Source organism: Branchiostoma belcheri, unplaced genomic scaffold (genome assembly GCF_001625305.1).
Source record: "Branchiostoma belcheri isolate BF01 breed outbred unplaced genomic scaffold, Haploidv18h27 scaffold179, whole genome shotgun sequence".
NCBI lineage: Eukaryota > Metazoa > Chordata > Leptocardii > Amphioxiformes > Branchiostomatidae > Branchiostoma > Branchiostoma belcheri.
The window spans coordinates 204,276-231,606 of NW_017803257.1; the positions used below are offsets into that span (position 1 = coordinate 204,276).

At 43.9% G+C, this 27,331-nt stretch overlaps 1 pseudogene; it reads right to left on the minus strand.

Moving 5' to 3' along the window:
* Positions 1-276: 276 nt before the first annotated feature.
* On the minus strand, positions 277-26,077 carry LOC109467228 (annotated as a pseudogene).
* Between the last annotated feature and the right edge of the window lie 1,254 nt (positions 26,078-27,331).

Sequence of the window (27,331 nt, forward strand, 5' to 3'; positions counted from 1 at the left end):
AGAGAGAGAGAGAGAGATGATATAGAAGTCGAGTGACAGTTAAGTTTAGTAAAACTATTTTCGACTAAACACCCCTGTACTGATATTGGTATAGTCTACTCGCAATTAATGGACGTGTCCCTTTCATGTAGAATGGGCACGTCGCTTAAAACTTTACTTAATTCAGTAAAATTCATATATAACTGAAAACTAAATGGACGGGTGACTATGGACAGAATATACAATACGACACACTAAAAAGGGAAACAATCATCAATCATCAACTTTATTGCTCAACAGCTAATATTTGTGCAATGTATGGTGGAGAATAAACAACAAGGGGGATAGATAGTATAACACGAACTATATTAAAAGACAACTATAACAGAGTCACAGCATAATAATAGTAAATCTCAATGCTACCGAGGCCTATTGCTTCACTCATGCGGCAAACGTTGATAAAACAGATAAAGAACACCAGCATTGCTCTTTAACAGCAATGCAAGGGTATAAGTTGTATGTCTCATTATGTTATTAATCAGAAGTTAGAAAACCTCAAAAGGTCCAGTGCTCAGAAGGGGCCCAGGACAAGACGATACAATTTTCAAAAGGCATATTACACTACAACTTAAAATCACGGTACTGATAGAAGGTAAAAGTTTGACGCCATAGTTTAAAGGCAATGTTGTTAGGTTGGTGGAACCTGACAAATAAATTTCCTATTATTGTAGTAACACGAAATATCATTCCACGTGTTCCTGAGGGCAGCTTCATACCAAGTCGCGGAAACATACTCCACACAGTCCTGATTACCTCCGGTGTCGCTGGGTTCTCTTGGACCCCACGGATGGAAAACTCCAAGAGCAGTACCGTCTTCCCACACCCATCGTCCCTCCTGGCGGAGGAGGGTCAGTCCGAAGTAAAAGGCAGTGTTTAGATCAACGGCATTCTTCAGGTTGATGAGGAAGGTGTTGGTGGCGGCATCGCGGGGCATGGCGAGGGTTCCGCCGTAAGAAGAACAGGTTGCCTTAGCACCGTTGTAGTCACTCTCCTGGTTGAAGGCCTTGTAGCACGATCGGCTATGTTGATGGTATGTGTACCCGCTGGGACAAGCTGTTTCGGGGAAGAGTATGGTTCAGATGATCAGCGATGTGCTTTCACGGCAAATGCTTTAACACACACACACACACACACACACACACACACACACACACACACACACAATATTGTACTTTATATGAGGCAATAAAAGAAGCTGTGGATGGATGTTAATGATATATGTGTAGAAGAAAATTCATCTAATCTATGTGTTATAGGCCTCCTGGAATACTACCTTACTTTTAGTTTATGTCAAAGAGAAGATAGCATGCAATACTAGTGAGTTAAGAAGTGAATAATGAAATGAATGGTAGAGTAAAAGAAAAGCATGATGACCTACAAGTATACTCATATACAATATTTTACATTCCGCTGATTCTGACTGGGTAAATCATATACACGACATTCTTAATTATAACGGTTTTGGATATGTATGGACAAACCCTAGGTTGTATCACGTTGATATGTTTACAGATCAATTACGACGTCGTTTACAGGATATTTACATTCAAGAATACCATACTTCTATTGAAAACAATTTAAAACTTTCTGTCTATTCGATGTTAAAGAAGAGATACAGACAAGAAATTAAATTACCTTTCACAATTTTGAAGTTCGTAGATCAATTACAAAGATGAGAATTTCTAGCCATAAATTGAATATAGAATTAGGAAGATATAAAAAATTCTTCGCGACCAGAGGTTTTGTCCGTTCTGTCCCAATGATATTGAAAACGAACATTTTATTTTGAATTGTACACTATATAACGATAAACGCACAAAGCTGTTCAACCTTCTCTCCGCCTGCTCAACAGAATTTGTTACAGTTCATGCTATAGATAAATTTAAGTTCATCCTAGAAGGCGATAACCCTTACTGTGTACAAATAGGTAAATATATCAAAGAATGTTTAGACCTTAGAACATGTAGTATTAGTTGACCCACCTATTGTTGTGTGCGTAGTATATTTTCGTTGTACCCATGTATATTTGTCTGTATATCTACATGTTTTAGACCTTACGAAAGTCGCTGTACTTTTGTTGTGTCAATAAAGTTCTTATATTCTACATGTATTTTCCTCTATATTACAAACACATGAAACAAAACACGAGTGAATGAATGGATGAATGGTGAAATCATGCCCTAGGCTACAGTTCCTTTGTCGTTCTCTCTCTGTCAAAAAAAGGAGACACGTACCTGCGCAGATAGGGACCGTGCCGCTCCACTGTCCGTCCGACCCGCACACGACCTGAGATGACCCCAGCAGGTGGTAACCATGGTTACAACTGAAGGTGCACCTGTCGTTCTCCAGTCGGTCAGTACAGGTCACCCTGCCGTTCTGGGGGCTGGCAAGAGCCGGACACTCCACTGAAATATAAGCGCGTACCACAGTTAATCAAACTTTCAATATACTCGCACTGGGGCAGAAATTTATTAAGCTGTACATTAGACTTTCCTTTTAGGATACATATTTCTCTTACGTGTATCGGATATTTTACTCATGCCATTGATATAAGCAATTTTTTTCAGTGTGGCACCATATTACTTCCAGGTGAGAGGAGCAAATTTGCACTCACGTGACTAAACTACCAACATGGCTGACGCTGAAAGACGTGTGCAAAACAATCATGTGAGACGTGTGCAAAATAATCACGTGGAAAATGCTATAAGTAGTTTTCTTCATCTTCTTCAGCACTTAGACTACTTGACTGTACGCTACTTCACTCAGTAATCATATGAGGGTGCAGAGTAGCTGTTATAGATGGTTAATTGATTCAACAAAAATTACAGGGACTTTCGTGTGATCATCTAAAACTTAAGATCTAACAAAACTAAATACATGTATGAACAATGCCACCCTATGTGATTACCGGTACATGTGGTAGAGCTCCCGGACCACCTGCGATTCGCCTGGCATGTTCGCCTGGTGCTGCCGGACAGCCGGTAGCCGCTGTTACAGGCGAAGCTGCAAGTCTCGGGGTAGCGGAAGGTGGAACCTCTGTCACAGGTCGTTAATCCATTGGTTGGCCTGGGGTCCGGGCATTGCACACCTAGAGTTGGGAATGCGTTGTTAACCACTAGAAATGTTTGTGTTTTGTTGGCCCCCGTCAACAATGATGAAGAAACATCATCATATCGTAGACGAGTGGAAATTTTGACCAGCAAGCAGCTACTCTGCAAAACTGTAGAAATAGTCAGTACTGCTTGTTCCATAACAAGTATAGTTTTTGTTAGTTTATCTAAAACCTTCACGACGTAATACATACCGATACAAACTGCGTCGTTTCCTGACCAGGTTGCATCAGTCTGACAGCGTCTCTCGCTGCTGCTTGCGGGAGTCGTGAGCTCGTAGCCCCAGTCGCAGTTGAAGTTGCAGACCTCAGGGTACCGGAAATGGTAGCCACTGTCGCAGATCATTCTACCGTGTAGGGGACTGGATATGTTCGGACATTTCACGCCTGAAATACAAACCAGATGTGTAATAAGAATTGCAATAATGTTTCCGCGTCGAAGACTTTAGGTTGCTTGCGAGCTCAGCACATTCACTTAATTTGCTGGCTGTTTCAAATTCAAACCTAGACCGACTGTCAAAGCTAAATACCTGCCTACCTGCCTATATGCACAGACCAGGTGAATGAATGGTGAAATCATGCCCTAGGCTACAGTTCCTTTGTTGTTCTCTCTCTCAAAAAAGGAAGACACGTACCTGCACAGGTAGGGACGGTGCCTGCCCACTGTCCGTCCGACCCGCACTCGACCTGCAGGTGGTAACCAGGGTTACAGCTGAAGGTGCAACTGTCGTTCTCCTGTAGGTAACCACGACTAGAACAGACCACTAAACCGTTCTGGGGGTTGGTAAGAGCCGGACACTCCACTGAAATGTAAACACGTACCAAAGTTAACCTCAAGTTCAATATTACCTTACCTTAGACCTTAGATCCTCCCGCAACCTTGTTGCATAGGTCGACTCCTTGTCTGACTTTTTGTCTCCAAAGGTTTCGGTCTTGCGCCACTACTGCCATATCCTCAAGTTCAATATACTAGGTCAGAAATGTGTGTGTGTGTGTGTGTGTGTGTGTGTGTGAGGGGGGCTCATTCGGCCTCCCCCGCAGAACTCGAGAACGGTATGTCGTATGACCGCCAATTTTTTTTAGTACTGTGTACTAGTAATGATAAATCATATCAACAATTTTTACATCAATATGGCCTAATATGACGTCATTATGACGCCATTCATGTGGTTTATTGCGTGTGGCATCATAAAATGACGCCATGTATATTTAAACTTTCAGCCAGCTTGGATCGTCAATATGGAATTTTCGAATATCTTGTTTTTTTCAAGATAAAGCCTAACACTAACACTACAAGAGGTCAGAGGTCAGGAAGAGGGTCAGCCATATCTTTTTATCAGTGAGTTGGTTAGATTTTAAATCTGTCAAATATTTTACTCATATAAACCATTCATGTTAATTTCTGCTTGTTGTTTGCTCCTAATATTGTTCTGAATATTTGTAAGTTAAAATTTTGAGCGAAGTTTTTAATCTAGAGGTTTCTTAGGACTTGGAAATAAAAAACCCATCCACAATACTCGAGGGATGGGGAGGGCGGCACTTCCCTACCTCTGACCACTCCTATCTAAGCAATATTGTAACTTAAGCTTAAGTGTAATTTCTGTAAAGAGTGTTAAAAATTGTTCTGTATTTATATGTGTAATGTGTATATTAGACAGTCAATCCATAGGCGCAACTGACAAGTGTCAAGGTTTATCTAGAGGGCTCTATTTATAATAGTGCATACTACCAGGTTAGGAACATGTCTGTACATTACAATATCATGTCAAGTAGTAGTGTAAACAGATGGTCAGTTTGGGTTTTGTTGATATTACTTGTATGCAATGATGGAAATGCCATAAGATCTAGACACTCAATTGCGGACGAAGTGATCACGACACGCAAACAGATATGGCCTTCTTGTCCAATCCAAACAACTGGAAACAAAATGTATAGAGGGCAAAACTACGGACTCAAAAACTGTCCCCTGAATTGCACACTTGCCATATGTGGTGATGTGGAGAGAAACCCTGGCCCTGATACAGGGGAACTGCACACCTGGAAAAAGGGAGTGGTCTACGCGTTTTACAATGTGGTTTCTCTCACGCGACATCTCGAGGAAATACAGCACTTACTTCTGGGGGGATCAAGGGTACATGTGTTAGGACTTAATGAAACAAGACTGTCAGAAAATATCCCCAGCTCTATACTGGAAGTCAGTGGATATACCTTACACAGGAGAGACAGAGACAGACACGGGGGAGGGACAGGTGTCTATGTTAAACGGACCATTCCCTCAGAGCGTCGTCCAGACCTGGAACATGTCGACCTGGAGGTGTGCTGTGTAGAGGTTAAACCTGAGAAGGCACGAAAGACACTGCTGGCGTGCATTTACCGCCCTCCCAGCTCTGGATGTTCTTGGAAAAATGCAGCTGAATCATTCGTGCATGATCTCAGTGTAACAGCTGAAAAAGAAAATGCCGATGTTATGATCATGGGGGATTTCAATGTGGACTTGAATAAATCAACACATTCATCAACATCCCTGGAATTCCTTATGAGGCTGTATCAACTGGTCCCCCTCATATCGCAACCTACACGTATAACAGAGGTCTCCGCCACGTGCATCGACAACATATTTGTCTCTAATCCGGATCGGCACAGGTCGAGTCTGAGTGTGGCCTGGGGTTCCTCCGACCACAATCTCATCATGACATGTGCCAAAGCCGGGGTAGAGGTCGGTGGTGTTCGATCACGTGAATACAGAAACTACAAAAACTACAGTCAACAGTCATTCATTGACAGTTTGAAAGCGGTCCGCTGGGAAACGGTGCTAGATTGTACACAGGTCTCGGAAGCATGGTCAGCCTTCAAGGACATTTTCTTAAGTGTAGCTGAAGCACATGCACCGATCACCAGGAAACAAGTGAAAGAGAAAGGCCGTCCTGCGCCATGGCTGACGGACAGAGTAAAGAACCTCATGGGCCAACGCGATGCAGCAAGGCGCAAAGCTATAAAGACAAAGGACATGAAGGACTGGGAATGCTACCGGTCTCTCAGGAATCAAACTACATCAATGATCAAGAAGGCAAAGAAAACTCATTTTGAAAGTGCCATCACCGACGCTGCAGAAGATCCCAGTCTTATGTGGAAAATAATCAACAGTTTCACAGGAAAAACAAAAAGTAAATGTCAAGTCCAGAAAATTCGACGATCTGACGAGAGTTGTACATCTGAACCTGCCGAAATGGCTGAAGAGTTTAACGACTACTTCTCGTCATGTGCAGCAGACTTGGCAAGGGATATTCCAGTGTCCGAGGAGGACCCCCTCCGTCATGTACCTGAGTCAACCTCAACTTTCCGTCTACGGCCAGTTGAAGAAACAGAGGTCCTAAACGAGCTTCTTAGGCTTAAGCCAAAGAAAGCCACAGGTGTTGACAAGATTCCGTCTAGGCTTCTTAAGGACTCTGCGCCCATTATTGTCAAACCGTTAGCGCACATCTTTAACCTGTCTATAGCATCAGGGGAAGTTCCCGATGACTGGAAACTGGCTAAAATATCGCCCATATACAAATCAGGAAACAGAGACAGCGTTTCCAACTACCGTCCTGTCTCGGTCCTAAAATGTGGCCTCCAAAGTGATGGAGAAGATGGTTCACAACCAGGTCTCCCACTTTGTGAATAGTACTGGCCAGCTCACGGCCCACCAAAGTGGTTTCCGAAAACACCACAGCACAGGTACAGCAGTGCAAAAGGTGGTGGAGGACATCCAGTCAGCTCAAAACAACAAGAAGGTAACTGTCGCGCTGTTCCTTGACCTAAGGAAAGCGTTTGACACGGTCAACCACCAAATCCTCCTTGGAAAACTTCAGAAGATGGGTTTCGACAACGGCGCGACAAACTGGTTCAGGTCATACCTCACAGACCGTTTCCAGCACGTAGACATTCAGAACCAGCAGTCTACGCGAAAACGTGTCACTTGTGGTGTCCCGCAAGGGAGTGTTTTAGGTCCTTTGTTATTCAGCTTATATGTGAACGATCTACCACAAGTTGTGCGTAAGTGTAAAATCCATATGTACGCCGACGACACTGTGCTTTATTACTTCGGCTAGGCTGTCAAAGGAATGTGAGGAAACTGTGTCAGAGGATATGAAACTGGTAGCTAACTGGTTTATTGTAAATAGATTATCACTTCACCCTGACAAACTAAATCCATGGTATTTGGATTACCTCAGAAACTGCGTCACGCAGGAAACACTGTCACTGTAACTGATGGGTCTAACTCATTTGAGCAGGTCAATGTGTATACTTACCTAGGTGTCACCATGGACTCCTCTCTAAACTGGTCAGCACATACAGAAAGAATTGTTAAGAAGCTCCTTGCTGGCCTTAATGCCTTAAGCCGGGCTAAACCTTATGTTACTAAGGAGATCCTGCTAGTCATGTGTCGAACCTTGTTATATACTCACCTGGATTATTGTGATACTACATGGTTACTGTCACTTTTTCATTGTAACAAAGTAAGATCACAACAATTGACTAGACTGTTAAATCGGGCAGCCAGGATTATTACTGGGCGATCACTCAAAGATCGTGTACCTACAGAAACCCTGCTTGCAGAGGCTGGTATGGTACCCCTGGCTGAAAGGGTGAAACTGAACACATTAGTAACTGTACACAAGGCAGTTCGCCACAAGGCACCTGCCTACATGACACATATGTTCAAATGGCTGTCACCCCCAGTGCTGAGAGTTCGTACTCGCACTGCTACGAAACAGCTCTACAGCTTCGACCCTCACATGCTGGACACTCCCAAAGCACATGTGGAATCTTTCAAGGGCAGCCTGCAGTACCAAGGACCTGTCCTGTGGAACTGTCTTGCTGCTGACCAGCGGCAACTGATAGCAACGTCAGCTTTTAAAAACGGACTGTAGATGACCGCAGACGAAATGTGCCTATATTGTATACTGTGATTGTTTTGTATAATATGTAAATGTTTGTAATATTTGTTGTATATTGTTGCATTGAATTTGTGTATGTAATTTTTAATGTGTGCCCAGGGATACCTGAAAATCAGATCAACTGATCTGAGGTATGCCCTGGTGAAATAAATAAACTTGAAGTCTACTTGACAATGGAAATAGACTAAAGAGGTTCAAATTAACTTTTGCTGTTGAAAAAAAATCGAAGTTGGGATGAAATTTTAAGGAAATTATTCGGAATGCACCTGATCTAAAGATATGGTCCGCCATAATCAAATTAGAACAAATTATGCATGATTATTGATAGTCGCGGTCATCCGGGGTCATCATTGATATCCCCAGTCGCGGATAATTAGGGTGTGCACCGTTAATTTGTATCTTCTGAGCATCAGGCATAACTTTGCACTGAAGAACATCATCATCAGTCATTTTTCTTTACTCACCGCTCTTTGCCGGAAGGAAGGTGTTCAGGCAGAGCAGGAGAAACAGAACAACAGGGAAGGTCAATTTCACGTTCATCTTCAGAACAGCTGATGGGAGTGCCAAGTACAGGAGAGGCGTTATGCACCTGGGGTTGGACATGCAAAAGTTAGGTGGGACAAGTCTTGTTAGCATGGGGCCTCAAACAGGTCTTTCCTCGTAATACTAACGACTGCTGCGGTGCCGAAGCTGGTGTGTTACGCTGAAGGGCGGTTATACCGGCTATACAGATACAGAAGCTGGTGTGTTACGCCGAAGGGCAGTTATACCGGCTATATATACAGATGCAAAAGCGTGTGTGTTACGCCGAAGGGTTGTTATACCGGCTATACAGATGCAGAAGTTTGTGTGTTACGCAGAAGGGCAGTTATACCGGCTATATACAGATACAGAAGCTGGTGTGTTACGCCGAAGGGCGTTTATACCGGCTATACACTCAGATGCAAAAGTTTGTGTGTTACGCCGAAGGGTTGTTATACCAGCTACAGATGCAGAACTTTGTGTGTTACGCAGAAGGGCGGTTATACCGGCTATACAGATACAGAAGCTGATGTGTTACGCCGAAGGGCGGTTATACCGGCTATACAGATACAGAAGCTGGTGTGTTACGCCGAAGTGCGGTTATACCGGCTATACACTCAGATGCAAAAGCTTGTGTGTTACGCCTAAGGGTTGTTATACCGGCTATACAGATGCAGAAGTTTGTGTGTTACGCAGAAGGGCAGTTATACCGGCTATATACAGATACAGAAGCTGGTGTGTTACGCCGAAGGGCGTTTATACCGGCTATACAGATACAGAAGCTGGTGTGTTACGCCGAGGGGAGGTTATACGGGCTACACATGGTACAAGTATAGAACACTCACAATGATATACAGATACAGAAGCTTCTTAGCATGGGGCCTCAAACTTTTCCGGCCTTATTTTTAGCCCAGTGAGTCCCAGGTACCCACCACTACTGACAAACGGCCCCTCACGTACACATCCGGGCCGTGTGTCAATAGCGCTGTTTGTTAAAGCCGGGCGGACAAAGCCTGTTTGTGCAGCTCAGGTGTTGGGTTACCTTACCTGGCTGGGTGAGTTAATACTGCTTTATTGTGCAGATTTCCTCTGTATAGAGGAGTATATCGTAGATAGAGTGTTTTGGAAAGGCACTTTAAACGACTTTCCTCACTTAGCTCAGGTGTATTGTCCTGTCATGTATTTGTTCCCTGTGTTGGTGGCGGCATTAATATAAGTTGAAGAAACTTGAGTCCGTCGTCACCACGTCTGGTGATTACATTTTGGAAGAAATAAAAAAAAAAATAAGTGTTTCGGTTCTTCTGTACTCAAAGATATAAAATACTGACTGATTTAGCAAGACTAGGAACCTGTTCGTGCTTCTATAACCTTATTTGTTTTCTATAAAATTTCTGTGCCACAACAAGACCCACATACCTCACAAAGCTGTTCATTCAAACGCTATTGATCTATTAGTCCATATATTCAAATGAGATGAAGACGAGTATTGGACAGATCAAATTACTTAAACTCTCTCTCTCTCTCTCAATCGAGGGTTAAACAACGTTAGTGAAATCTAGTAGTATGATATCACAATAGATCTAGAGATTAGATTTTTTTTACATTTTATCTTTATTCACAAAATCCCATAAACAATACATTATATCGAAATTGATACGCTACTAACTTAAAATGCGAATTTACAACAATACCTAGTTATACGATTTACGACTATAGATGTACAGCAATTGGTGGTCATAAGACTTATACAGTAGATTTAAAGCAAGGAGAGATTACAAAACTTAAACTACATTTTTACAGCACAGAAGTGGGCGAATCAAAGTGAAATGTCGATAGCTAAGCTTCTCGCTAGTCTGTGTTTTACGGCATGGAAGAGAATTGATGCTGAGAGGAAAAGGTAGACCCACCTGTTCGGTGTTCGTCAACAGCAGGAAATGCCAAGGTGTCGGGAGAGCGCTCATTACTGGTTTTACATCATATTTGTACTCGGGTTAATGATACACAGGCTGGTGGCATATTGCAATAACGTGCCCGTCCAGGGGGCATATTTTTCACTCCAGACTCCAAACTAAGCTGTAATTGATTTTGTTAGGATTCAATCATGTAACCTGTATCGTGTAACATATTGTCTGGCACTTATGACCTCACAATAAAAAAAACAACTAGCAGGATGATTTGGGTATGTAATGAATGAACAATGTCTAAACCAAACAAACTAAGGCATCCCTGGTGATATTCGCATCTCGGTTGTTTTATCCGGTGAACATTCAGAAAACGACCGAGATCCCTCGGTGCTTCCACCAAGGAGATTATAGGCTTCCAGCAGGCATTCTTAAGACGTTATGCCTTATGGGTCGCAGAATTCGGCAGAAATAGGGTGAATATATTACCAGGGGCGTGAAGCCGAGATGACGGTCACATTTTTCCTGGGTAGACAAACGAACTCTCTGGTGGCAAAATTTTCTCTATTTACAATATTTCAGCCAGCGTAGTAGTCTGGTGGAGGCTAGTCTCCGACAACATTATGGCTACAAAATTTCGCAATACAACACAAATAACAGGAACTTAAGTCCTTTATCACATGACTGATGGTGTGGAGTTTATGAAATGAATGTTGACCGAAGTCTTGTGGGAGAGGAGTTATTAACTGGCGCTCCTTTGATACAGTCTGCTGAGTCAACAGCAACGGAAAACTGCAACACTGAACTCTGGGCTTAACGATCTAGCCTCGGATACAGGCGTCGTTGAGGGCATTTTTTTTTACATTTTCTTACAGATACCGAATTATCATATTGCCTCTCAGGTTTTGTGAGAAAAAGTAAAAATCGGCCTTAAAAGAATGTAGCTGGCGTGTAGCTGGTGTTAGACGGCCACAGAGAACCCAGTTCGCCTTCATAGAACTGGGAACTTCTATGGCCGGCCAACTCCCCTGGCCAGCTACATTCTTTTACTTTTTCTACTTTTTATTCAACCTACGTCTGGTGGAGACTAGTAGCAGCATACGGCATTCGAACTTTGCATGGCTTTGAAAAAAGGAATGGATGTGACGCGTTTTTTTTTTAGGAAAAACTCCTTAAGTTGGCGTGACTTGACAAATGAAGGCAAACTTCCTAGAGGAGTGGAAGGAACACGAAATATCGTTCCATTTGTTCCTAGCGCCAGCGTGCTTGTAATCGGCGGAAACATACTCTGCACAGTCTTCGTTCCCCCTATGGTCGTTGGGTTCTCTTGGACCCCACGAACTGAAACCCCCAAGAGCAGCACCATCCCCCCACACCCAACTTCCTTCCTGGCGGTTGAGAGTCAGTCCGAACCGGAAGAAAGCGCTGTTGTCGACGGCATTCTTCAGGTTGATGAGTAAGGTGTTGGTGACGGCATCGCGGGGCATGGCGAGGGTTCCGCCGTCAGAAGAACAGATTGCCCTAGCACCGTAGTAGTCTCTCTCCAGGTCGTACGCCTTGTAGCACAGCCGGTTAGTCTGATGGTATGTGTACCCGCTGGGACGAGCTATGAAAGTAAAAAAAAAACATTGTAAAATGAAAACACTTCCACCAATAATGGTGAATTGGTACCAAATATCATAAGCTAGATCTATCCACATGCTACCGGTAGGTGAGTAGAGGTAGTGGAAAGAGCTCAAGTTCGAAAATGATTCACCTGGAATTCTCACACGGTACTGCATTGTGCTGTTTATGTATGTGTGTTTGTATGTCAACTTCATTACTAGGGAAGCTTTGGATGGTTGCAAAGAGGAAGTTCAAGTTCGAGAATTGGTAGTCTAGTGCGCACAACAGCAGCGGAGCTTTACAGTTTGAGGTAATTTTTTGGAAGTGCCAGCTTCGTGATTAATGAGCATGCGCAGTAGAAAGATCTTGGTGCTGGGAGTAGAGTGATGTAGCCACCCCAACTCCCCAACCCCAACCCCAGTTAGGGTGTCTTAAAGAAGGATACAAAAAATCGTTCCTGTGAAAGTTAAATTTATTGTAGTTCTGCAACCACAACACGAATACAAATAACTACGTACAATTAGATAACATCACTCCACGCAAAAATAGCAAAACTACTGTATTCATGTCGTATCCATGCATATATTTTGAGTTTTTGCTTAACACACGTCCTCCTAACCAGAAAACAGACAACACTGCCTGTTGCTTCACACTCATCCGGCAAACTTTTATAACACAGATAAAGAGCACCAGTTTTGCTCTTCAACAGCATTGCAAGTGTATAAGTTGTATGATTCCTAATGTCGTGAATCAGAACTTATAAACTCTCAATAAAAGATCCAGTGCTCGGAGATAATACAATTTTCAGCATAATACTGAAAGAATGACCAAGTTTGAAGTCATAGTTTAAAGGCCATGTTGTTAAGTTGGTGGAACCTGACAAATAAACTTCCTATTGTAGGAACACGAAATATCGTTCCACATGTTCCTGGCGACAGCTTCCCCCCAATTCGCGGAAATATACTCCCCACAGTCCTGGTTACCAAGATAATCGTTGGGTTGATTTATACCCCACGGACGGAACCCTCCAAGAGCAGCACCGTCCTCCCACACCCATCTTCTTTCATGGCGGATGAAAGTCAGTCCGAAGAAAAATGCAGCGTTTTCATCAACGGCATTCTTCAGGTCGATGAGGAAGGTGTCGATGGCGGCTTTGCGGGGCATGGCGAGGGTTCCGCCGTCAGATATGCAGGTTGCTCTGGCGTTGTTGTAGTTACTCCACTGGTCGAAGGCCTTGTAGCACAGTCCGCTAGCCTGATGGTATGTGTACCCGCTGGGACAAGCTATATCAGGAAAGGAAGGTTCAGACTAGGTTTTTCACGTCACATGGTAACGGTTCTGTCAACAACATAGATATACATAAACGATTGCCCTTTTATGGGACTCATATGTAGACTATCAATATGTAGTTTATCGTATTTGTATAAGGTATGTATGGCTGAAATGAATAAGGAATAAGGTAGCTGGAATGATATCGGATATGATGATAATGATGATAATGATAGAAGATGCAGTGCAGTTCAAACAAGATACACGCGTATAGCTTACAAAGTCATGACATCTTCTGACATTGACACCAACTTTCGTAACAAATAGAACTTAGTTCTGATAAGCGTTCTAAAAATCTATGCTCAGTCCCTTTAACACCAAGTGCATTTACAATGTTTGCAGATTATAGAATGAGGCTGAGTTCGTTGACGGGGCTGCTGTAGTCATGTTATAGTTTGGTAAATGCTCTGGGCACAAAGCCACGCTCTTCACAAACGCACACAGTACTGCAACTTAAATCATGAAAGATGGAAAATGTTTGAAGCCATAGTTTGAAGGCCATGGTGCTAAGTTTGCCCCTCTTGACAAATGAACTTCCTTCTGGTGGAACATGACCTATCGTTCCATTTGTTCCTGAAGCGGTGATTTGCGGGATGATACTCCCCACAGTCCTCGTTATCCCAATTGTCAGGTTGTCCTGATTCCCACGCCCACGGACTGAAACCTCCAAGAGAACCTCCATCCTCCCACACCCAACGTCCTTCCTGGCGGATGTCCGTCAGTCCGAACCAGAAGTAAGCGCCGCTATCGACGGTATTCTTCAGGTTGATGAGGAAGGTGTTGGTGGCGGCATCGCGGGGCATGGCGAGGGTTCCGCCGTCCTAAGTACAGATTGCCCTAGCACCGCGGTAGTCCCTCTTCAGGTCGTACGCCTTGTAGCACAGTCGGTTAGTCTGACGGTATGTGTACCCGCTGGGACAAACTGTTTCGGGGAGAGGATGGTTCAGATAATCAGACATCTAGCCACTCACGTCGTATTGCGATGCATCGTGATGTGCTATTGTGTCAAATCCACACCAACTACATTTTACATGCAAGTGGACTACAATCTTAAGTGGAATAACATGCGTTATATTAGGGCTACGCTATACATCTATGAATATATTACAGTAGCGTTAGAATCCAGGGATTTGTACAGGGTATCTATGACTGACAAATTGAGAGATAGGAAAGCAGTGGAGACCCGCATCGTCGACAGACGTGAGCGGCAATGATCATAATGATGGATTGGTATTATCATCGATGAGCATAGTAATGATGACACATAATGTGATAAAGTGCATTGCAATCAGACCAAGAGACATGGTTGATGTAAGTCTGGTTTAATAACATGAATGTCGCGAGTGTAAACATTCAGTGGGCATTGTATTGATCAGTGTTATGTTGGTCATTCCGGTGTCACCAGATTTTGTACGAACTACTCTAATTACTACAGCCACAACATGAACTGCAAGCTGGTCACACCACATTTGGTGGGCACATTGGGCATGATGCTACAGTAGAATTGTTTTAGCGAAAAGGTTGTTTTGATATTAGTAACACCTTTCTTTCCAAAATCAATGCACCTTCAACACCAAACCTTGGGACGGATTGTGTCTACGATGGTCAGCAGGTTCGAAAACGATGCCTCAAACACGTGCTGGTTAACGGGCCTGCTAGCCATGTTGTCAAGGGTTTGCCTCAGGGCATTTGCAATGCCAACGCAAAACACTATGGTGCCATCGTTTCTCAGTGTTTCAGAGTCCGATATGACGGCGCTACTTGAACTGTCTTTACCGTCAGTAAGGACGATCCCGATCTTCCTCGCTGTCGGTCGTCCGGAAGTGGAGAATTCGTTACGCATAACGGACAAACCCGCGACAGAGGGAACTCGGCTGCCATGACTGTCAAACATGGTGCTGATCATAGATACCAAAGTAGGCTTACTGCCGGTGAGAGAAATGTACGTCTCGGCCATGCTATATTCAAATTTGATCAGCCCAACTCTCGCGTAACTTCCCCCTATTGTGACGGAGTCTATTACATCTCTAATAAAGGCCATGACCGTTGCTCTATCGGAAGGGTCCGAAACGCTGCCGGAAACGTCGATCGAAAAGATGATGTCAGCTGCGCTGTCGCAAGCTAGAGAATATAGATGAAGAACAGGCATCTGTCAAAATTTCAGCTAATCTGTGTATTATAGGCCTCCTGAAATGCTAGCTTACTTTTAGCTGTTATGTCAAAGAGAAGATAGCATGCATTACGAGTAAGTGAGTTAGGAAGTGAAAAATGAAATGAATGGTAGAGTAAAAGAAATGTAGTACTCAAGTATACTCTTACATTCTACATGTATTTTCCTCTATATAATAAACACATGAAACAAAACATGCACTAGGCTAAAGTTCCTTTGTTGTTCTCTCTCAACCACAGAAAGGCACCAACCCTGTTAAATGACCTTGTTCCTAAACACAAAGAGGTGCGGCGGGTGACACGCCAGTCAAAATCCCATCATGAAAATACTCTGGTGGTCCCTGTCTCCCACACCAACAATCATATGAGAACCTTTTTACCAACAACTGTTAAACTTTGGAACAGTCTTCCAAGGGAGATCGCTAAGATCAGGGACAGACAAAGATTCAAACGTGAAGTTAAATCTTTCCTTAGCGCAAAACTCTGACAGCGTTCTGTCTAGGCAGTCCTGCTGCTAATGCTGAGTGAGAGCTGACATAGATAAAAAAAAAAAAGGAAGACACGTACCTGCGCAGGTAGGGATCGTGCCTGTCCACTGTCCGTCCGACCCGCAGACTACCTGAGACGACCCCAGTAGGTGGTAACCATGGTTACAGCTGAAGGTGCAGGTTTCGGGATGGCGGAAGGTAGAGCCGCGATTACACGTCATCCTTCCGTTAGCCGGTGCAAACAGGGTCAGGCATCGCACGCCTGGAGTGGCAATTTGAATGTTTCAGTTCCAGTGGTGTTGTGTTCCAAAAAAGATAATTATGGCTATTACTATTACTTATGTTTCAACAGTGACATTGACGATGATGATGCCTAACTGGCAAATTGTAATCGTTTTAATCATCTACGAGATATGATATAAACGTAATATTGAAGCATTATCAAGTGGCTTTACTTATTTACTTACTTTACATTGCTTTTGAATGTTAACATCAACAATTTTTACTTTAAAAAAAAACAAGATCAAATCACACTTACCGATACATCTTGCATTATGGCCAGACCATGTTGCGTCAGCCTGACAGTGTCTCTCCCTTTCGGTAGCCAGTTCATAGCCATGGTTACAGGAAAAGGTACAGGTGGAGTCCGGGTAGCGAAGAGAGCTGGTATTACAGGTCATTCTTCCGTTCGGTGGTCCAGACAGATCCGGACATTTTACACCTAACAGCAGAGAACAATGATGTTAACCATAATAGATCCATTTAACTCCCTATCACTTCTTGTATTGATGCTTGCATCATCTAGATCTACCCTCTAACAATAGCTAAAGACAGCACATTTATGTAATAGTTTGGTCAGCGTCAAAAAACAATGTTACACTTACCGATGCACACGGCGTCGTTTCCAGACCAGGTTGCATCAGTCTGACAGCGTCTCTCCCTGCTTGCGGGAGTCGTCAGCTCGTAGCCTCGGTCACAGGTAAAGTTACAGACCTCGGGATACCGGAAATAGTTGCCACTGTCGCAGGTCATTGCACCATGTAGGGGACTGGATATGTTCGGGCATTTGACAGCTGAAATATATACCATATTAAAAACGGGAATTACAATCAATGAGTTGGTACCGAAGAATAAATTCCTGAACTTTTGTTTGCTGTATATTTATCACGTTTTGGAATTTGCTAGCTGTTCTAATTTCAAAATTAGATCGACTTGCCAAAGTGCAACGTCGAAAACTACATACAGTGAATAAGTTTGTACTTACCTAAGCACGGTATGGTCCCGTTGGTATTTATGTCGAATGGAATGGTCCAGTTCCCGTCGTGTCCACATGAGTACTCGGCATAGACCAGCCTGTCATAACCAGGGTTACAGTGGAGCAGACAGACGACCTCGTACTCCGCCGTCGTGCTGTCAGGTGATTGGCAGAAGTCAGCTGCAGGGGATGCCGGGATAGAACACCCAAAGTAACCGTTCTCCGGTTCAGCGACCTGTGTGAATTGAACAGCACCATAATTGGTGTACTTGAAAGTGATGTTATACATTACACATATGTATAACATCACTTTCAAGTTGTTGGTAGACTGAGTCCCTCCATAGATCCAAGAAGGCTACCTGCCATTCAAAACGCACGATAGTTTCAACACTTAAATCTGGAAGTACAGACGATTATACAGGATTCTTTTCACCTACAGATTAAAGATTTCTTATACTCTCTGAAACATGTTTTGCCCTGGAAACCCCTATTCCTTTGAAATGGTTGTTTATTTGCACAACAGCAATAAAAATTATACATATTACACTAATAATAGATAAAACAGGTGCAGAAGGGGTAAAAAGCTTATTTAGCTTATGCTAAGCCCTCCCCTTGTCTTCATCAAGAGGAGAGGGAATGGAGAGATTGGGAAAGAATCTTACTGACCGGGAAAGGCGGGCAGGCGGTCCGTTCACAGCGTCTCCCGTCCCCGACCGTCCCGACCCGGCAGCGGCAGCTGAAGGTCTGGTGGCCCGTCAGGTCGCAGATCCCGTGCTCAGGATCGCAGTCGTGCAGGCCGAGCCGGCAGTAGTCAGATGGGACGCATCTAGATCGACATGTAGTCGTTTTGAAATAATATATGGCATTCAAAACACCGGAATAGATGTCCATAGAAATGTTACCGTTCTATCTAAGTCTAATCACAAATCCCATTTAATGCCTACTTGAGAGAATAAAATCAATACAACTTAGTTAGTAGAAATTCTTCAATCAGTGACTGTATTTTTGTAAGGTAAATTACGTACCTCCAAATTTTCGGTGTCGACTGTACACCTTTCTCAAGGAGTGACCTAGTCTCGCGAGAACACGAGACTAGGTCGAGACTTGTGTGGATCTTCTGACCTCCCCCGCCTCCTTGCGGAGTAGGGGTAGGTAGGACTTGGGCAGCTCCCAACCTTCGTTGCGATTCATCCCGGCACGTTCCAACTGGATATGGACCGCTTCCTTAATCTTTCTATGTGACTTCCGGGATTCCTGGTCTATAATCTTAACGATGTCCAAAATAGGGCCGTTTGTGACCCTATGTCCCGCTTTTTACGGGACATAGGGTCAATTTCAATACAACTTAAAGTTCTAAGACTGCTGTACGAAAAATCGAAAATTGTTCACCTGGGCTTGTCATTCCACTGTCCAGTTGCCATGCACGTGAAGCTGTGTAGACTGTGGAGATGAAGGTCCTGCTCATTGCCGACTTTGTAGCCGGGCTCACAGGTAAGGCGGCAGGAGTCCTGGTACCTGGTACCGCTGCACGTCAGGCTGCCGTCGGCAGGGCTCTGGGTGGTAAAGAAAAATTCTTTTTTTGTTGTTGTTTTGAGTGACGACGAAAATTGCTGCAGAATTCAATACTTCAAGAAGACTACATGCTAAAAATATATATTACAGTTTAATGTATCAGTTTTGATACGCTTCAGAGTACGTACAATAAGGTTGCCGCAGTCCTTCTTCTGACAGAACAGATCTGGTCCCCCAACAACTGGCTGGAGCGCTACAGTTCAATAAGAAAGAACGTTAGAAATATTGCCAGTTCTACAATTAAAAATTAATTTAAGTCCTGTGTGTGTCGTGATTGCATGAGCTCCACGTTTGATTCTGCGAACGGTTGTTGGGCAAGAATTCAAAAGGTCTGGAAAAGCAGTAGAAATTTTTACCTCCCTCCTGTAGGCTCCAGTTGCCACTGCTATGACAAGCTACGCTCTGGTGGTTCGTTCCTTCGTACCCGTCCGCACAGGTGACTCCGCAGGTGTTCCCGTAGGTGTGTCCTCTGGCGCACTGTAGGGCGGTGTTAGGGAACTCAGGAGGGGAGCCGCAACTCACTGGTAAAAGATATATAAATACATTATCAATATTTTTAAAGTGAATCAAATGCTGTGCATCTTAATTATATTCTACGCGTACTTTGAAATTACGCAGTCTATTATAATATAAGAAAGGAGCTAAGAAGACAATGTTCCTTAGTAGGAGCATTCACATGTTACTGTGTATGTATACTATGTATTTATGTATGCAGGATAGTATGTATGTATTGCTATATCAGTATATCATCTCTGTCAGCACGATAAATAGTAGTACCTGGGATGCACTCCGGTTCCCCACTCCAAAGTTGGTAAGACAGGCAGGTGAAGTTGTCTTGGCCGAGCCGTTCGTAGCCGTCCTGGCAGGTGAGATGACACGTCTCGCCGTACGTGGTACCTGTACAGGTGACGTCACCGTGTGCCGGGATCTGCATAGAGGAATTGCATGCAATCTTAGTCTGGCCAACTGAAGTACATTGATGGCCCATGCTTATCTCCCAGCAGACGTAGTCGGCCCACTCAATAACCAACAAGCATATTCTGAATGGAAGATCTATGCTATTCTTGTGTTCCAGCATCTGATTGAATATCAAACTTATGCAGAAAATACAGCATGTATTTGATGGTTGAAATGTACAAACTTACCGAAATGTTTCCGCAGTCTGCGATGACGCAAGCCAGTATTTGTGGGATGATAACGTCTGGCAAAAAGATAAAAGGTCGATTGGAATGTATTTTAGCACCATATAAATGGTAAATAGAATATCCTTCCAAAATGATCCGACCTAGAAAATGGCATGTCCATAATCTCCCACCTGCTGACACAGCATTTTCCATCTCTGTCGTGTTCCCTCTGCGGAAGGCGGTCCAGTTTCCGGTCCAGCTGCAGCCCAGGGCGTGGTCCGTTTCCGGTTGGTACCCTACGTCACAGATGACGTCACATGGGTCCGAGAACACGTGACCCTGGCACAGGTACGAGCCGTGCGGGGGGTCCTCAGGTGGGCTGCAGGTTACTGTGTGATGACCAACACATGTATGTTATGTTTTGTCCAGTACACACAGACAACAATGAGACAAAAGGTCCAAATTGAAAAGCAGACTTGAAAGTTGTTATCTTTGATATGTCAAAGGAGAAAATGGTCCTTTAATATTTACGGGCCTAAAAGTAATAATGTACATCAAAAACAGACAAACACCCTACCTGGGTCGCACTGTGCAGGTTTGTCCCAGTGTCCTGTAGCGTTACACGTCAGTACAGGGTGCCGGGGCAGGTAGCCTCGCTCACAGACCACTCGGGCTTCTGACAGGTAGGTCGTTGAGTTGCTGCTGAGCTTGCCATAAGCTAAATTCTGATAAAAAAGAGAGATTTGTTAGTCTTGCTTCGCTTCCTTGTACTAGCCAAGGAAGTTCATTTGTTAGTGAATTAATTATATAAAAGAATAAGACAGATTACCTCGTACTTTCCCCCACAGTCCACAAGTCTGCACTCCGGATGCTTGGTCGCCCCAAACGTCTCTGCAAGCAGACAGTTACAGATTACACGATAGAGATGTATATAATGACAAGTAGACTTGATAGTGTGGATGACATTCTGTATTTACAAAACAATTTCTGCTATAACTAAATTACTTCATTGTGTCAGGAGTCTTAAGCCTCTTGAGGGTGGGGGGTGCATCCAGAACTTTATCTAGAATCATGTTTCTGGATAGTCCACGCGTATCCAGAACTTTGTCTGGGACAAATCTACTCCTAACCCATTCAGGCATAGAACTAGATAGGACGGTTCTGGATAAAATAAAGGCCTAATTCACCCTACCTAGGCGGGACAGAAGCTGCAGGAAGTCTAGATGGGCCACGATGTCTTCAAGAATTGGACCGATCCATTCCAACAACTGCCGCATCATGTCGAAGTCGATGATGTTGTCCTCTGAGATGATGTCTAAATACGTCTCAACGATAGGAAGGTGAGGAGCGTTAATCTTCACCAAAATGCCATGCGCGGCGTCCGCGTAGATTCGGTCGGAGATGCCGAGGGGCTCGAACCACCCAGGGTCGGTGTTCGGCATCGTGTCGGCAGCCCGACCGACGCCGACGAGTGTCGACACGACTTCGGGCGCGATCGGCGCCCATCGGCCGCGGTTGCAGAACAGCAGGCCCGCGTCATCGGTCTGGTAGCCCACGTCACACTTGGCGATGCACATGTTGACGTGGATGTTATAGTAGGCGATGCTGGTGCAGTTGAAGTCACCGTGACTTAAGTCAGGAAGTGACTTGTTTCTGCAAACTTGAAAGAAGTAAGGTAAACTCTTTAAAAAGTTAACAGTATATCTTTGGCTACGCTAGTCTTTAAGTTTAACCTTTTGGTTAAAGCCGAACTGTTACAGATTTGCTGATGTTGTATGTTGGCTTAGAAGTGACTAAAATTATCGCAGAAGGATGGGTGTGTCGTGCAGCTAAAGCAGGGGTTTCGCGCAGTGTACAAACTTGTACGTGTGGGCTACGGTACAAAGGAACTCACACTCTTCCACAAGCGGTGGCACGGTCGGTTCGGGCACGTATCCAGGCGGCAGTATCGCTGATGTGTCCCCTCCGGCGGCCTGGAGCGCCAACTGGTACCACCTCTGCATCTCCGGGGAAAACTGCTGCATCCACACAGGCAACGGCTCCGGAGTCATGTAAACTGTCGAAACATCGGCAAGACATAAGAAATTAAACATGATTGAGGAAGGTTAGAGAAAAAAAAACATAGAACCTACTGGCCTGATCAAAACAGTTTCAGTGTTTTGAGACAAATCATTTTTCAAGCTAAAAAATGAACCAAGGCCCGATCACTTAACTATGAAGTAACGTTCTAGATACTTAAATCTACATGCATCTGGGACGCAGGCAATGAGATGCAAGATAAGAAAAACTAGTCCCCAACCCAGCTCCAACCTTTGTTGAAGAGAGGTAGGGACCCAGGTCTTAGGTAGGTCCTTAACAGGTGCTATAGCTACGTCGCTCACCTGGTATGACGTTGGTCTTGAAGAGTACAGCGAACACCACCGCTGTCAGGACGGCCAGGCAGTAGAATATGGCGGCAAGGATGATCAGCGTGTCCGGTCGCTTCCTGGGTGGCGGGTTCAGGGAGGAGCCGTACCCGTACAGCGGCGGGCCGTACGGCCTCCACACGGCGCCGGGCTTCACCTGCTTCCCGCCGAACAGGGAGTCACAACTCGGCTGTCTTTTCAGTGGGCAACCAAGGAGAGAGTTATGCATCCGTAGCCTTTCGAGTCGGACCTGTGATAAGAAAAACAGCATACAGTCAAAACTTCCCCAAAAGACCACTCAGGGAACGATAAAATCTGGTCTATATGGACAGGTGGTCGCTATGGACAGCATTGTCAATAATCTTTGCGTCGATGGGAAAAATTATGTAAGGGGTCACCAAAAAGTCAAAAGTGGTCACCGAACAGAATAAATTGCTTCAGAACAAACTTTTTTTATCTAAGTCCGTAAGATAAATGCTTAAGGTGGGCAAATTAAAGCAGAGCAATGAAAAAATAGGACCTAGTACCTTTTCCACTTTTGACTCCACTGACACAGTCTGCTTGGTTTCAACATAATGGGACTGTTCCATCTTTTCTTCCACAGCAACGCACAGTCGAACAGGCCTGGGTAGAGTGAGCAAATATTGACATTGTTCTTATATATTGTAATCTCTTAACAGTTGAGCAATTAACGACCATTGACAATATTCTTTGTGCTCATGCTGTTTGTAATCTCTTATCAGGGATTGAATAGGTAACAAACATTAAATGTTTGCGTTCGGGTCAAGGTCTGGATTTATTACTATAATATTGCCATTTTGCTGGTGTGTTACGAAGCTGGTGTGTTATGCCGAACGGCGGTTATACCGGCTATACAGATACAGACAGATTTTCGAGCTTGTAATGCTTGGCATAAAGCAAAAAGCAAAAACAGATGTATTCTCAGTGTTAACGGCTGTATTTTGCGACATTGGTACCCTTTCTCGTGTTGTATTTTTTTGGCTACGCCCTCAGACTTAACGGTTACACTTCTTTTTCATGTACTTTGTGGTTATGTTGGGACTAGCAAAACAAATGTTTAAACTAGAGAAGTAACATTTGCAAAGCAAATGCGTAATGTTTTATTACCTTCGGACGTGGTCTGCTCTGTAAATTCTTACTCAAACACAATCACATACATGTACTACGAATATACGGTGACAGGAGTAGAGCAGACCATAAAATTGCAACATGTTGTAACCCAACACCAGTCACCATGGGGACAGACGTCAACAAACTATGTCATTGGCCAGGTCAGAGATTAGTGTTTGGAACAGAAGCAGAAACTGAGTAAAAACAATATATTTTCCTTCGGTAAACATAATGACTTACTGATCGTCTGTGATGTCCGGAGGTGGTGTGGAGTCTCTGGGGATGTCTTCGTTTGCAATGTCTTCGTCTTCACTTTCACTGCTGAAGTCTGGTGTTCCGTCCGTCTAAGGCATAGAATGATCGTTAAGTATTGTGACACGTTGTATGGTAACAATCTATTGTCACATATTCAGAGTTTTGACAACTTCTTGGTTTATTTATTGCAACGTTCTCTGTCTATCTCTCTGTGCATGTTCCCATTGCTGTCACCTTGCCAACTTCCTGTTGGCTCACAGCTTCCGGAACTTGTCTCCAACTTCCCCTTTCCAACCTTCTGCGGTCACTACTGCCTTTTCTCTAACCCACCTTATTCTAACCTTCCTTCTATATACATGTATATCTCCAAGCAGATCTCTTTCGGTGGGAAGTCAGAGGAGTTTGTACAGTGGCTAAACGATGCTCCTCTGGCCAATGGATACTGCCTTGCCACCATATGATTTGCTTTAAAATTACTGCCTTCCAACTTGACCTAAAGGTCAATCAGCGGTAGCCAACCCTCTCCTCAACACTATACCACATTGAAATACTTACAAAGACAAGAAAGCAGACAAAGAGACAAACACATCCAATCAACGCAACAAGAACATTTCAATCAAAATTGCATTGTTACATATTTATCATAGAGTTATGTAAAACTTTTTCTGTCTTGTCATTTCCTACTGGAGCAGCATCAATCGCCCTGCTGGCTCTTTGCCAGATTCTGGGATTTAACATAACTTCCTTTTTTTTTCTAACCGTACCTTTTCTGATCAGCACTTCCTTCCAGCTTCCTTCTAACCTGTCCTTAAGGTCAATCTGCGGAACCCAACCCATCTTCCCTCGGCTCTACAACATTAAAATACCTAAGAAAACAAGAAACACACAAATACGAAGAAAAAACAAGAACAGTCCCTACTTGGTCTTCCTTGCTAACTTCCTGTTGGCTCCCAGCTTCCGTGACGTATCTAAAGTTCCCCCTTTCTATCCTTTTGCGACCTGACCCAAAGGTTTAATTAGTGGTACCTAACCCTCTCCTCACCACTCTACCACATAAAAATACCTTCAAATACAAGCATACATACATACAGACACAAACACACCCAAACAACGTTAACACAACAAGAACATTCCCTACTTGGTTTTCCTGATGCTCCTCCCGTACTGTCAAGTCTCCCCACATGAACGACCTCTCGGCTTGCCTGCTCGGCATAGAAACCTGCGGATGGAAATTATGATTAGTGACACTGATTGGATAATGATCATGATTACTTTCAAGATAAATATATATTGTAATGCAAAGGCTGTGGAAGACGAAATACACTTTATCTCAAATTGTTCCTTTCATAGCAACGCTCGAAATGAGTTAACTATTCAAACTTCTACAATTTATCCCAATTTTACTAAACTTACGGACCAAGAAAAAACTATTCTTCTTGTAACTTCCCAAAACCCACTGATTTTAGAAAAGGTGGGACATTACATCTTCCATGGTCTAAAAAAGAGAAGTCAAACCCCTTAGACATAGTTTTAGACATAGCTATAGCTCTAGACAACTACCTTTTATCATGTAGATTTTAGTTATTTTATACTACGTTTCATTGTCCTTTTATGTTTGTAATCTGCAATTAGCCCCCCGGGTATGAATTGGCAATAAAACTTCAGTGATAAAAGTTTGTTGAAGGCCTTAGGAGCAATGTGTTGTTGACCAATGTGTCTAAGGCATGGAATACACCGATCCGAATGGGTCTATTCTACTGCTTTTCTCCTCCCAACTTAAGTCATGTGCGCATTCTACACTTGGGTGGAGGAGGAAAGCCGTAATGTGTCTTTCCTAAGGGCACAAAGTATAGCCAAGAAATAAAGGACGGGTGGGAGTTTTGATACTGCGTTTTTTAGAGGTTTTAACGCACCTGCCCGGAGCCTGCACAAGAGGCTATAGCTAGCGTCGAAAAAATCCATGTACATCATCAGAACACTTCAAAAGACGAAATCTACTAACCTTAGCCTCTGTTGTTGTCGCCGGCGGTGCATTGCCGATGTCTCTTGTCGCCGCCGATGTTGGCCGGCTAGTCTTGTGTCTAGGTTTGCGTCGCCTGCTCCGGGTCCGCCCGGTTAAGTCCCTCCGTGGCCCCAAATGGTCGCACCGGGTCGTCCAGGCGGTTTTCGTCGGGCCGTGAGGCGACCTGCCCCGAAGGAACAGCCTTATGCTGCCCGATGAGGAAGTAGACATCGCTCTGAAGCGAGAAAATCAACGCAGATAAGTGTAAATAAATTACGGGTACATAGAAAAGGTGCTCTCCAAACAGAGTTTTAGGCTTCGGCTTATTTTTAAAGTGTTTTCAGACGTTTTTAGCAGGCTTTCTGTTTGTACCGGAATCGGTGTGTCAAATGTATACTGCCCTGCCAATGACTATGTCTTGCCAATTTGATACTCTCTTCCAGCGATCAAAATATTTGCCTGGAGTTTAGCTTGGCCCTTTCGCCTCTCAGCCCAATACATTGCACACAGCAAATAAGTGCAAAACAATTACATGTAAACATACTAAACGTTAGAAAGCGTGTGTCTCACAAAATTGTAGACTATGGGACAAAAACAGACTTATAAACATAAGAAATTGCAGCATTTTCAACATGGTTAGAATTCAAAGACTGGGCAGAAAAAAAACTTACGTGTGCTGCACACCTGCGAACACCTGTAAATGCCGTCTGCAGGTGTTGTTGTGAGTTATATATTATAAGGCGCACAGAAGTGACCCGCTCCAAGCTCTGCGTTTCCTGGTTCGAGTTTAACCCACAAATATTGTTCCCTGGATGGACAGATGCTTTTATAATGACGCTGTAAACAATGGTGGGCCAACATAGGTTATTCCCCTACTACTGTACCTACACGTTATGGGCTAAAAATAGGGGTCGTGTGGTGTAGTGGCAGAGTGCGCGGCTCGGAACCTAGAGGTCCCGGGTTCGAGTCCTGACATGCCACCGATCTTGTGCCCTTGGGAAAGGCACTTTATATGACTTTCCTCACTTCTCTCAGGTGAAAATGAGTATTGTCCTGTCATGTATTTGTCCCCTGTGTTGATGGCGGCATTAATATAATTATAAGTTGAAAAAAAACTTGAGTGTGCCGTCACCACGTCTGGTGATTACATGTTGGAAAAAAAAAACACATGACGTCCATGGGTCTCGGCTCAATTGGGCCATTATAGGTTATTCCCCTACTGCATGTACCTTCGCGGTAACCGTCTAAAAAATAACACAAGGCGCCCGCCGGTCTCGGCTCAATTCATACCAAGAGCTATTTATTGTTATTGATTAACCCGTATTATTGGTAGTAACGAACCAGCTGGTAGACTAGTACAGTGGCTTCCTACTGGGAGACGTAGAGTGGGACGTCCTTATACTACACTTATGTCCATGCTAGAGAGAGACACTGGTCTCGCAGGGACTGCATTAGTGCCCGCTATGAGAGATATATAGGACTTAC